Below are 11,457 nucleotides of genomic sequence, written 5' to 3' on the forward strand. Positions count from 1 at the left end.
TTGAAACCCCCCCCCCCCCCCCCGATCAGGTTATTAATAGTTAACCATAATTCAGAATCATAATTCAAGAGTAGGTATAATATGGAAGGTTACTTTAAATATGAAATATTGAGAAATAGGAAGAAATGTACCTACTTTCTTCAATTATAAATAATAAATTTAAATTATGAACCTGAGTGTTGATAATATTTAGAGCTTGGTAATGTTTGATCAGTATAAAGTTGATAATATTTAGATCAAAGAATTTCAGTTTGTATCTATTCTAAAGAATTCTTGACAGTAGCATTAAATACTCTCATACAGATAAACTTTTAAACTGGAACTACATATTTTTTATTCTAACTTTATTAAAGCTATTTTAACATTTAAGCCTATTTAATTTCAGAATTATAAATGTCAATCAACAATGTCAGCCGTATAAAATCATTAAAGCAGTCAATATTAATAATAAATTTGTCTTATGCCTGAGTTGTAAAGAATAGATGTCAAGCTGCCTCCTGCAATGTGGGATTATGTTTCAGTCTGAGGTATATGCTATTTCTATCTTACATATCAGGAGGCTAAGATTCAGGAAGGGTAAAATGTTGTACTCCATAGATTAAACAGTTTGAATTAAATCTAACCAAAACAAAACAAAAACAAAAATATCACCTTTTCTCACTTTCCTCTTCTACAGTAGGAGAAAAAAGTTCCCTTTAGAAAACTTTGGCTCTTCAAATTCAGAAGTGGTTTGTTATATCTAAAGAAGTTGAAAAGTTGCTAGAAGGCTAAATGTATTATAAAATGAATACAAGCCAAAATAAATAAAATTCCCCAGCTAGCAGAGGAATGTTATAGGAAGAGTTGGTTTGGGTTTGGGTTTGTTATATCTAAAGAAGTTGAAAAGTTGCTAGAAGGCTAAATGTATTATAAAATGAATCCAAGCCAAAATAAATAAAATTCCCCAGCTAGCAGAGGAATGTTATAGGAAGAGTTGGTTTGGGTTTGGAGAGGATTGAGAATATGATAGCTAATGCTTAGAATTATTTTATTTTATACCATTTTGGTAGGCCATGAACTATTTATGACTGTTCTATCTGGTAGGTTGTCTTTAAAATCTTTTCAGTGAAACTCTTTAATGATATGTTAGGATAATTATGATGATTTTGCTGGTTGCTGCTGGTTAGCCACCATGGACTGTTTCAGGTGGGAAATAACAGGTTAAAGGATTTGTTTATAACATAAATAGTTCTATGGCAAAATGGACATTTTGACTAATAAGAATTGTGAGCTTCAGTAGAGTATGTTTATCAATATGTGCAGAGGAAGAAAACATTTCATGATTTGGTATTTTTTAAGAAAGTGTAGAAATAGGTTAGTAAGACAAACCATCCCCATGGATTTTATTTAATTTAGTGTTATGTCAAATGCATTTTGTTGTAAAAATTATTTTATATTTTTAAATTATAAAACAAAACTAAAGTTTTCATTTTTTTTACTCTTTCTATTAAAAAGGAATCACAGAGTAATGAGAGTAAAAGACTTTTAAAAAAACACTAATTACAGTTCTGGTTGATCACAGAATTTGTGATGGTGTTTTGCTGATGGCATATTGAGTGTGCTTTCCTTAGCCTGTGTTGGGGTGTGGTACACACCATTGGAGTCTCTGGGACATCTGCATGGTTCACTCTGAGCTCAGTGTTACAGTTTTCTGAAAAAACATTATACTTAAGCAATATCAAGTAGTGCTTTACTGTATGAATAATAACACTGTTTTTTTCTTGAAGGTAAGATGACTTGTTTTGGTAGTTATTATATTACTGGAGTTGAATTTTCATGCATGGCTTTTAAAATATCAGTGTAGCTTTATGATGGAATGAATGCCTGACTGTGATTTCTCCATTATTCTTATTCGACATTTGATGGTGCTGTAGGTTTAGAGCTGTTGGGAGATTTTGTTCTTGTTAATATTGCTATTATTTCATAAAATATGTTAGTAAAATAAAGCAGAGCTGTGCACTATTATATGTTGATCAGTATCTAAGGAGGCTGTCTTGCTGTCAGTCAACTCTCTACCTTCTCCGTTCCTTTTTATTGTACATTCTAAGCACCAGATGTTATGCAGATGAATGTTCTAAGTCTCATGATCATAGACTTGTTGACTAAAGAAGAGTGGGGAAAAAGGATAAGAACCTGTAAAGATTTTATCTAGTGCTTAAACCCTTGAAAAAATAAGTGGAGGGGAAGGAGTTCTATGTGTTTCTGCAGGAGGGAGCCCCAGAACTCCCATCATTTGGCTAAGATAGCCCTTTCCCCATGTCTCTATCCTGGCAGGAGTAGATGGATATCCACAGAGCTTACCATGGTCCTGAGAAGACACCCATCCCTTCCTGCCTCTCCTTCTTTCCCCTATACTGTCTCCCATGAGGCCCTCAGCACTAATGGATACATTTTGCCCTTCACCCCTCTTTATGACTGTCAGCACAGGGGGCTCAGAACATCTAGGTTCCTTGTATCCCGGACCCTGTCCCCTAGTCTCTGTACACCCAATTTTGAACTGATTTTCCACATTCCCCTAGCTCCTGAAATGTTCTGCTTATACCATTTGGAATTGAGAGTTCACTCATTAACAAAACCTCTATATTCTCAACATTATCTTGTTGCTCAAGGAACCTTGGCTCTCCCTAGCACACATTGCTTCCCTGTGACCCTCTCATGCGGTTACTCCGTTCTTGCCCACACCCTCATTTTTACTCCTGGGGTTTGGGTGGGTGTCCTCTTGTGCTCCGTTGCTGTTCTCCAGTGCTTTGAATCTCATGTCATCAGGCTGCCACCTTTTCCTGTCATTTCCTCATCTCCCAGGCCATTCCTACTCCTTCCTGGAGGATGTCAGCTCCTCATTCCTTATCATTCTAATTCTGGGCCTGTTGTATTCATGGTGATTTCAGTGACCACACACTTGATCTTTCTAATACTCTGGGAAGCTCCTTGCCCTCTCTCTTCTGATGATCTGCCACAGTCACTCATGCCTGTGACATCACCCAGGCCTTGTCATCAGTGACGACTCAGGCTATTGCATAATCTCACATCCCACTCTCCAACCACCACCTCTTATTTTCTAGCTCACTTCCTCTAGTGCTCCACTCTTACAGTTCTTCACTGTACAGACTTAATGTGCCACTTATCCTCGTAGCTTCTCCTTACCTTTCTCCTCGTTTGCGTCATACCCCAACTTACTGACACAGTTCAAACTCCCAGGCTGGGTTAGGATAAGCCCTGTGCAGACATTCTTTCCCTGTTTCACTGTGTGAGGGCACTTCAAAAAGTTACAGAAAAACAGGATTAAAGGGTAATACAACTCTTTCCATGAACTTTTTGAAGGCCCCTCGTGTTGTGCTCGAGCCTGGCAAGCCTGAGCCTTCTCTGCACTCTCTGCCACTGGCACTACTCCCATGCCTATCCTCCGTCACATGGACAGCCAGCATCTTAAGTGGACTTTACATGCTCCTAGGTGGTGCTTTCAGGTCTGCTTTTTCCTCAGATGTTCTTCACCATCTTCATTCACAGCTGATGACCTTGTTTCCTATTTTCTTGAGAAAATAGCAGAGATCGTTAGGGAGTTTTCATTCATATGACTCACTTCCCTGCAGGTCCCTTCTGGGACCATGGCTGAATTGTCTGTGCTCCTGGCAAAGGTCAGCCCTCCCTGGATGCCCTGGATTCTGTTTCTTCTCACTGATTCAAGGACACGGCTCTAGCAATTCTACTCTCTCTCTTGCATGATCAGTTTCCATCAGCCTCGAGACATGCTGTAGTTTTTCCAGAAAGAGAGAAAGAAAATCTTTCTCAACCTTATACCCTCTGGCTTACCCCCCATTACTCCTCTCTTCCTTAGGGCAAGGCTCACAGGGGCTGCGAGCGCTGGGCTTCAGCTGCACGCTTCACGCTTTGTCTTGAACTCACTCTTCCACTGCTCTACAAAATGCCGTCATCAGGTTGGTCTGTGACTTCACAGTCCTCACCTTACTCTCTTTCCTCTTTGAAATATGTCTTATTCACTTGGTGAACTGAAACTTTACCCCAACTTTTGTTTTAATGGGCTGCTTTTTTTCAATCTCCTTTGCTGGTTTTTCTCTTCTTCACACTGGAGCACCTTACACTTTAGTCCTTGAACTTCTCTTCTCTACTTACTTTCCCTCCCTTGTTATCTAATCTGGTCACATGGATTTCAATACCATGTATAAGCTGCTGACCACTTCTCTGAACTCCGAACTTAAAGATCTAGCTGTCTGGTAGGCGTTTCTACTTTGGTGTCTCATAGGCATCTTAAGCAGGATTTCAATACCATGTATAAGCTGCTGACCACTTCTCTGAACTCCAAACTTAAAGATCTAGCTGTCTGGTAGGCGTTTCTACTTTGGTGTCTCATAGGCATCTTAAGCTTATCATATCCAAAATCAACTCAAGATCTTACCCCCAAGTTCTGCTTCTCTTATAGTGACCCACCTTGACAGGTAGCAAATCCATCCTCCCAGGCACTCAGTTTAGTCTTTGGACTCTCCTTTCTTAATTCCCGTATGGGTCCCTTCAGCACGCTGTTGGCTCTAGCTTTGCTATAGCTCCAGAATGTAACCACGTCTCACCACCTCTACCTCCACCACCCTGGTCTGAGCAGCAGTCACCCCTTGGAGAGATTTTTGCCATAAGTTCCTAATTGGCTTCCCTACATCTGTGTTTGGCCTTGTGAGTCAGAGTCTTGAAAATGTAAGTCAGATCTTCTCACTTATTTGCTCAAAGTTGTCAGATGACTCCCTATTTCTATCTGAATAAAATCCGAAATCCGTGCAGTGGCTGCTCATCCCTGCCCCCCCCCCCCCCCCCCCCCAACCCCCCCCCCAGCCCCAGCCACTGAGCTGCAGACTCACCTGTCCCTCCAGGGCTAGAATCTTATTTGGAGTTCCCCAAAGGCTATCATTTTTTTTTTTTTTTTTTGTCTTTTCGTGAGACACCCTCTGACTCCATCCTCTGCTGTCTCCTTGCTGTTCCCCCCATGGAGCACTCTCCTCCTTTGGGGCATTTGTACTGTGTTTCCCTTCCTCCTCCTCTCTTTCAGGTCTTTAGCTGAATACCCTTCTCATGGGCATTTCCCACATCATGGAGTGAGCCTTGTGGATGTCGATTTGATATCACTAAGTCCCACCTCCACCCTGGCCCTGCTTTTCCCTCTCTTGCCCTTTTTCTATAGCGCTTTCCACTATCTGACATACCAGTTCTTTCACTGTTATCTATTGATGTTCTGTGCCCTCTGGAACATAAACTCCACAAGGGCTGGGATTTTTGTTCGTTTTCTTCTCTTTTGTACCTTTGGTCCTATAATATTGCTAGACACGTGGTGAGTCTGTAGTAAATATATGTTCCTTGAGCAAGTGAATAGAAGGAAAACACACATGAGTTGTCATTTTGCCATAGGAGTGAAGAAGGAAGGGGAAGTAGGATGTGGTGACAAGATAGAAGAGTCACTTGGAGAGAGTATTTAGGAAGGCCCGTAGTAGACTACTGAAGGCAGGACAGGGCTGAGCAGGCAGGAGGACTGTGTGCACTGGAGTGTTAGTGAGGAAGCAGAAATAAGGTGATTTCCCCCCTGCTGGTATGGCCCTGAAATATGAGCAATCGGGTCATTTCTACTCCAAGACCCCTAAAGAGTAGCTCAACAGAAAGTCCCATTACAGTAATTGTAGTAGAAAAATCTTTAGTAATTCCTTCTCAGCATTAAGAGGATACATATATCATTAACATGTTTAAATGTTTAAGTAATGCAACAGCATTAATTGAAATAATTAGCTTTCGTGTGTGTATAGCCTATGGGTGTACTGGATAACTTTAGAAGTACCATAATGAATAGAAATTATTTTTTGTTATTTAAGTTCAAAACCTCCACAGTTCTTTTAATGTAATTTATTTAAAAATATTGTAGCCTTTGAACTTAATAATTCAATTCCATTTTTTAGATACTATTTTCATCTTTATGATAAAAAGTTAGTATGTCATTTTTTATAGCAATTACTTTCCTGCTTGATTCTGATCTTTTAAAAAAGCCCTTTCATTGAAGCTTGTATTAATTTTTAATTTTTAAGAGCACAGAAAATGTACGAGAGTACTTCAAAAAGTTCATGGAAAGGTTCATATTATTTTTCCATTCTATTTGTTCCACGAACTTTTTGAAGTACCCTTGTGATTGTTTTATTTTTGCTGAGTGTCAGGTTGTAGTAAGTTTGTATCTTAAAAAACAAAGTGATTGAAAAAAGCAAGACATGTCTTTTATGACCTTTTCATGGAACTTAGTGACTTGACAGAAGCACAGAGTGTCTTCATCAATCCTTGAACCTTGCTATTTATGACTAAGCTGAGCTTGCCAAGGATTTTTATGAGATGCCAAGGCTTCAGATGGCATTTATGGTTGCTTTAGAGGAGTAGCATCCTGTCAGAGGCATTTCCTATTATCATTGGCAAGATGATTTGCTAATTTGGTCATTACTTATCTGATGTCTTTCATATAGCGCACTTAATAATATAAGGAAGCTTACGCCAGATTTTATCTTATGTCCTCTAAATTACTTTTATCTTGCCTTTATGTAGGCATTGTTCTAGGTTCTAGCAATGGTCATTCTAAGAATACTATTTGCTGTTGGTTATATCGCTAGAGTATGAATATTTCAAATTTGTCAGGCCATTTTGAGAAGTGTCTGGGCTTAGTCAGACAGCCTGAAAGTGATCAGATATCAGCAAAAATGGTGTTCGAGGGTCTAAAATAAGTGAAAGTTGCCTTGTTGTAATTTATTCAGCTTTAAGTGTCTGGGCTTAGTCAGACAGCCTGAAAGTGATCAGATATCAACAAAAATGGTGTTCGAGGGTCTAAAATAAGTGAAAGTTGCCTTGTTGTAATTTATTCAGCTTCTTGGGCCCTTTAATAACTTTCATGACAATAAAATGTGGCCCAAACAAATTATTTGTTGCAAGATGGAATGAGGTGATTGCAGGAGACATAAGCTAATGTGGTATCAGTAGACACTGAGTGCTTTGGAATATCAAACTATAGAATAATATAAGTCAAGTAGCTTGTATTCTATGAAATTTAGGGAGGAGAGAGAGAAATTGTTCTATAAAAATGACCCAAATTTGTTTAACAGAAGACGAATTTAATATTCATGAGCTACTTTTTCAACCACAACCATATGGGTGATGGTATTCCCAATAGTAGCATATATAAATATGATGGTTAAAAAATGATCTGAGCATCTTATCTAATTATGATCTACTAATACCTTGTATCTAAAGTAGAAAAAAATAAAGCCAAACCATTATTTTAATTGTACATAGCATTGTATAATGTTCCTACAGCTGATTCTTTAATGTTTTCTATCTTGCTTGCTGTCTCACAATTGTGTTGGATGTCAAAAATCTCACATTACTGGGTTCATAGTCATATTTTTGTGGATATGTCAGAAATAAATACAAAGTTATTTTAATGAGTATTAGCATTTCAAATGGAATAGACATAGACATAGAGTTTCCAAGTGTATGGGCTGTCTGTCCTCTCTCTGTAGACAATACCAGTGTTAGAGCGTGCTAAAATAGATACGTTAGAGATTTGAATGTCCAGGCTTCAGTTTTCAAATGCTTTCTGGGGTTTGCCTAATCACCATTAGCTCCATGGTGTACAGTGAGTAGTGTTTGCTTAGGGAGATGGCGATTGTTTGCTCCGTGAATTATTAGGAGTCTTGGGCTTGAACAACAAAGTCGTCTGCCTGAGTGATTAGAAATAATTAACAGCATTTGAGTGACCTCACATTCTTGGTGATAGAGATCACTTTGGTCACATTTAAGGTAATAAGTATAATTAGATTTTTAAAGAATTACTGGGTAAGATTGTCTAATCAAACTTTTTTTGGTTACATGCTAAATTAAAAAGTTAAATGTAAAAATAATCTGTTTATTTTAGAGGTATCTACTTCCAAATAGTATTCATTATGAGACTAAGTTTAGGACACTGAATTCTTTAGGGTATTGAATTGTTTAGGAAGATAACTTTATTGCATCAAGTTATTAGAATTGTTTACATACCTAATTGGACATTTATATATATATATACTTTTAAACACATTATATATTTAAAATTAAATAATTAGTATCTGCCCTTTAACATATGAAGGCTGTCTTTTGCGTTAAGTTCATGCTGCTTTATGGATTAAAAAAAGGTATAAGAAAAGCTTAGTTACTGAAGATATGCTGGACTTTGGGAAATTCTGTTTTCTTGGAAGCAAAATATTTTCAATACCACACTAGTTTTCAGCTTAAGAATAAAGCAGGGAAAAGTTGCCTTCAGCTATTAGTTTTCCTGAATCTAAAGAGACGGGTGGGGCAGGATCAAAAATACTTATTTGATCAAAGTTATTGGCTCTGAAGTTATTCTTACCTATGTAAGAAAGATGAAAGGTGTTGTTTTTATTGCATGCTAGTAACAGTGTAATTTTGAACTAATTGGTGTTGAACTGCCAATCACCTAGGGGGAATGCAAATAGATACTCTTACAGTTTCCTTTGAGGTAGTGAAATCTTATGTCGGGGCTGGAAGAAAAACAGAATAATACCGTTAAATTGACCTTAAATGAGCTGCTTTGTGGTTTACCTGGAGAATCCCTTTTTATTTTTCATGATTTGTCTAAACAGGTTTTGTCTACCAATTTGACTTATTGACTAGACGTTACTGACACTGAACATTTTAGATTCATTTTGAAATAAAGCAGTGATAAAAAAAGTTCTTCAAGATGTTTTAACTTTTTGGTGCAACTTAAATTCACATAAAATTCCAGTATTTATTTGAAGTGTGCCATAATTGCTTACAACAGCCATCATTTCCTTCTGGTTATTTATAATGAAATATTCTGCCCCTGAAAGCTTACTTTTTCTCACTTGGGTATTGATATATCACCATATAATAAGTGATGGTAATGTCCTTGAATATTGTTTTATTCCAGATGAATCTGGAGATTTAATGAAAGCATGGTTTATTTGAGGACAATGAGAATGCATTCTTGATTTTTGTGTGCAAGTCAGTCAGTATTTATTAGTTAGCTATTGTGTGCCTAGTGTTGGGTCATCTGAAAATAAAAGCACAGCATTTCAGAAATGCCACTTTAGTTATTTTCCTTTAAAAAATCATGTACTGAGTGGTTTAGACATTTGTATTGAGCTTTATAGACATACCCACAAAGTAGGCATTTATGTCTTTTCACTTAATTTCAAATTGGTGGCAGGAATATTGTCTATTCTGATATCCATTCCCTTTCAGAACTGGTTAATAGAATAATACTTCTTTATAAGTATAGGGAATGAAATGTAGTTTGGAATTTTATTTCTAACTAATGAGATATAGAAGTTAAATGACTATTAATTACAGATACACACTGTATAATTTATAAAGAATTGGGATAATAAATAAAATATACTTATCACTAAGATTATTATATAGTTTAAGCTCTGATTCAAATACTCTTGAAAATCTTATAATGAATGGTGGGTCATCTTACTGTCAATCTTGTTAAATGGAAATGTTCATTAATTCTGTAACTTAACTGTTTACCCTTTTGCTTTGGCTGCCAGAAACTCAAAACTAAATTGTAGTCAAAGTTTGGTAGCTTTGTGTCACACTACCTGAATGTCTGTACTATCTTTACTCACACTCTCTTATATATACTTCCATTATATATTAACAAGTAAATAATGACTAAACTCATGAGCTCTGGAAATACTGTAACATTTCAGAGCATTTGAGACCTCAGGTTCTCCAAAGGAGTGGGTATTGGATTGCTCTCTCTTCAGCAATGGTCAGAATGGAGAAAGGAGATACAGAGGGGATGGGATTTACTTCGAGAAATCTGGGATAAGACTGGAGTTTTGTGATTCCCCCAGGGGGCTTAGACAAAGCGGCCTCTGAATTTCCTTAGTAAGAGTACATGGGTGTCTGCTGCAGGGTTCGTCTGGTTCTGCTGAACTTGCATTGTCGGGCCGGCTCCTCCTCTCAGCGTCTCCCTCTGAGGAAGGATCACTGTTTGTACCAAGAGAGACCTAGTGAGGCTTCTCATTCTGATATCAGTTTTCCTGTCCAGTTGGTCCTACCCCCTAAGAATCACTCAGTCTTCCAGCTGGCTCGTTACTTTTTGAGAGGCCATCTGACCTGACTAGTTGTGAAGGGGCAGCGGCAGCAGACAGAGAGTGATTACCACTTGTGTTAGGATGGGTGAAGAAGGCCAAGATGCTATCTAGAGCAAGTGGTTCCCACTTAAGTGAGCAGTTAGTGGGAGAGACAAAGAAGAATTATGTAGTTAACCCCTAAAATAGTAAGAACTTTCAAGGAAATGTAATTAGAGCAGGAAAAGACTGCATAGAACTTAAAAAAAAAAAAAAAAGTTCAGTGGGAAAAAAAAAGATGGGACAGTCCTTGTGGCAGACAGAATAACGGTCCCCCAAAGATGGCCAAGTCTTGATCCCCAGAATCTGTGGATATGTTACCTTGCAAGGCAAAAGAGATTCAAGCTAAGGATTTTGAGATTATCCTGGTTTATCCAGTGGGCCCATTATAATCATAAGAGTTGTTTGTTATAAGTGAAAGACTGAGGCAGGGTAATTAGAGACGGAGATGTGACATTTGAAGCAGAGGTTGGGGTGATTCAAGGAAGGGACCACAAGCCATGGCTTGCAGGTGGCTTCTAGGAGCTGGAAAAGACAAGGAAACAGATTCTCCCCTAGAGTCTCCAAAGGAAAGAAGGTCCAGCTAACAACTTGATTTTAGGACTTCTGACTTCCAGAACTGTAAGACAATAAATTTGTGTGGTTTTAAGCCAGAAACTTTAGGGTAATTTGTTACAGCAGAGATAGGAAACTAATACAGTCCTTCTGAAAATTGAATTAATCATCTGGTAGAATCAAGATGAAGACTATTTCATGTCACAGACCAAAAGTACAAAGAGAAGGAATTTATAAATGAAATAATAAGGTACCTAAGATACCTAATGTAAATAATAAGCATATAGAAGGAGAAAAAAGAACAAGTACAAAAAAGTAGGCAAATAAGTAATAGAAGAAAATTGTAAAGAGCTGAAGAAAGACTTGAGTGCAGATTAAAAGGTGATAGAGTTCTAGGTAAGGTTATTAAACAGGAAATTTAAAAGATCTGGATTTATTCTTATAAGGTCCCTGAAATTCAAGAATCAAAACAAAACAAAACAAAAAAACAAACCTTACAAGCTTTCTCACACATTCACATAGAAAAATTACTTACAAAGGAGAGAGAGAGATTGACATCAAACTTCCCATTTGTGGGGCCGGCCCAGTGGCGCACTGGAGAGTGCGCCACTTGGGAGCGCGGCGGCGCTCCCGCCGAGGGTTCGGATCCCATGTGGAGACCGGTTCCTGCTCACTG

At 37.9% G+C, this 11,457-nt stretch overlaps 1 protein-coding gene across 1 annotated transcript in view; it reads left to right on the top strand.

Annotated features, from left to right (window-relative positions):
• LMBR1 (limb development membrane protein 1) overlaps positions 1-11,457 on the top strand; it is a 136,252-nt gene that overhangs the window by 58,352 nt on the left and 66,443 nt on the right. The window lies entirely within an intron of this gene.

This window comes from Galeopterus variegatus, unplaced genomic scaffold (genome assembly GCF_000696425.1).
Source record: "Galeopterus variegatus unplaced genomic scaffold, G_variegatus-3.0.2 Scaffold4947, whole genome shotgun sequence".
Lineage (NCBI taxonomy): Eukaryota > Metazoa > Chordata > Mammalia > Dermoptera > Cynocephalidae > Galeopterus > Galeopterus variegatus.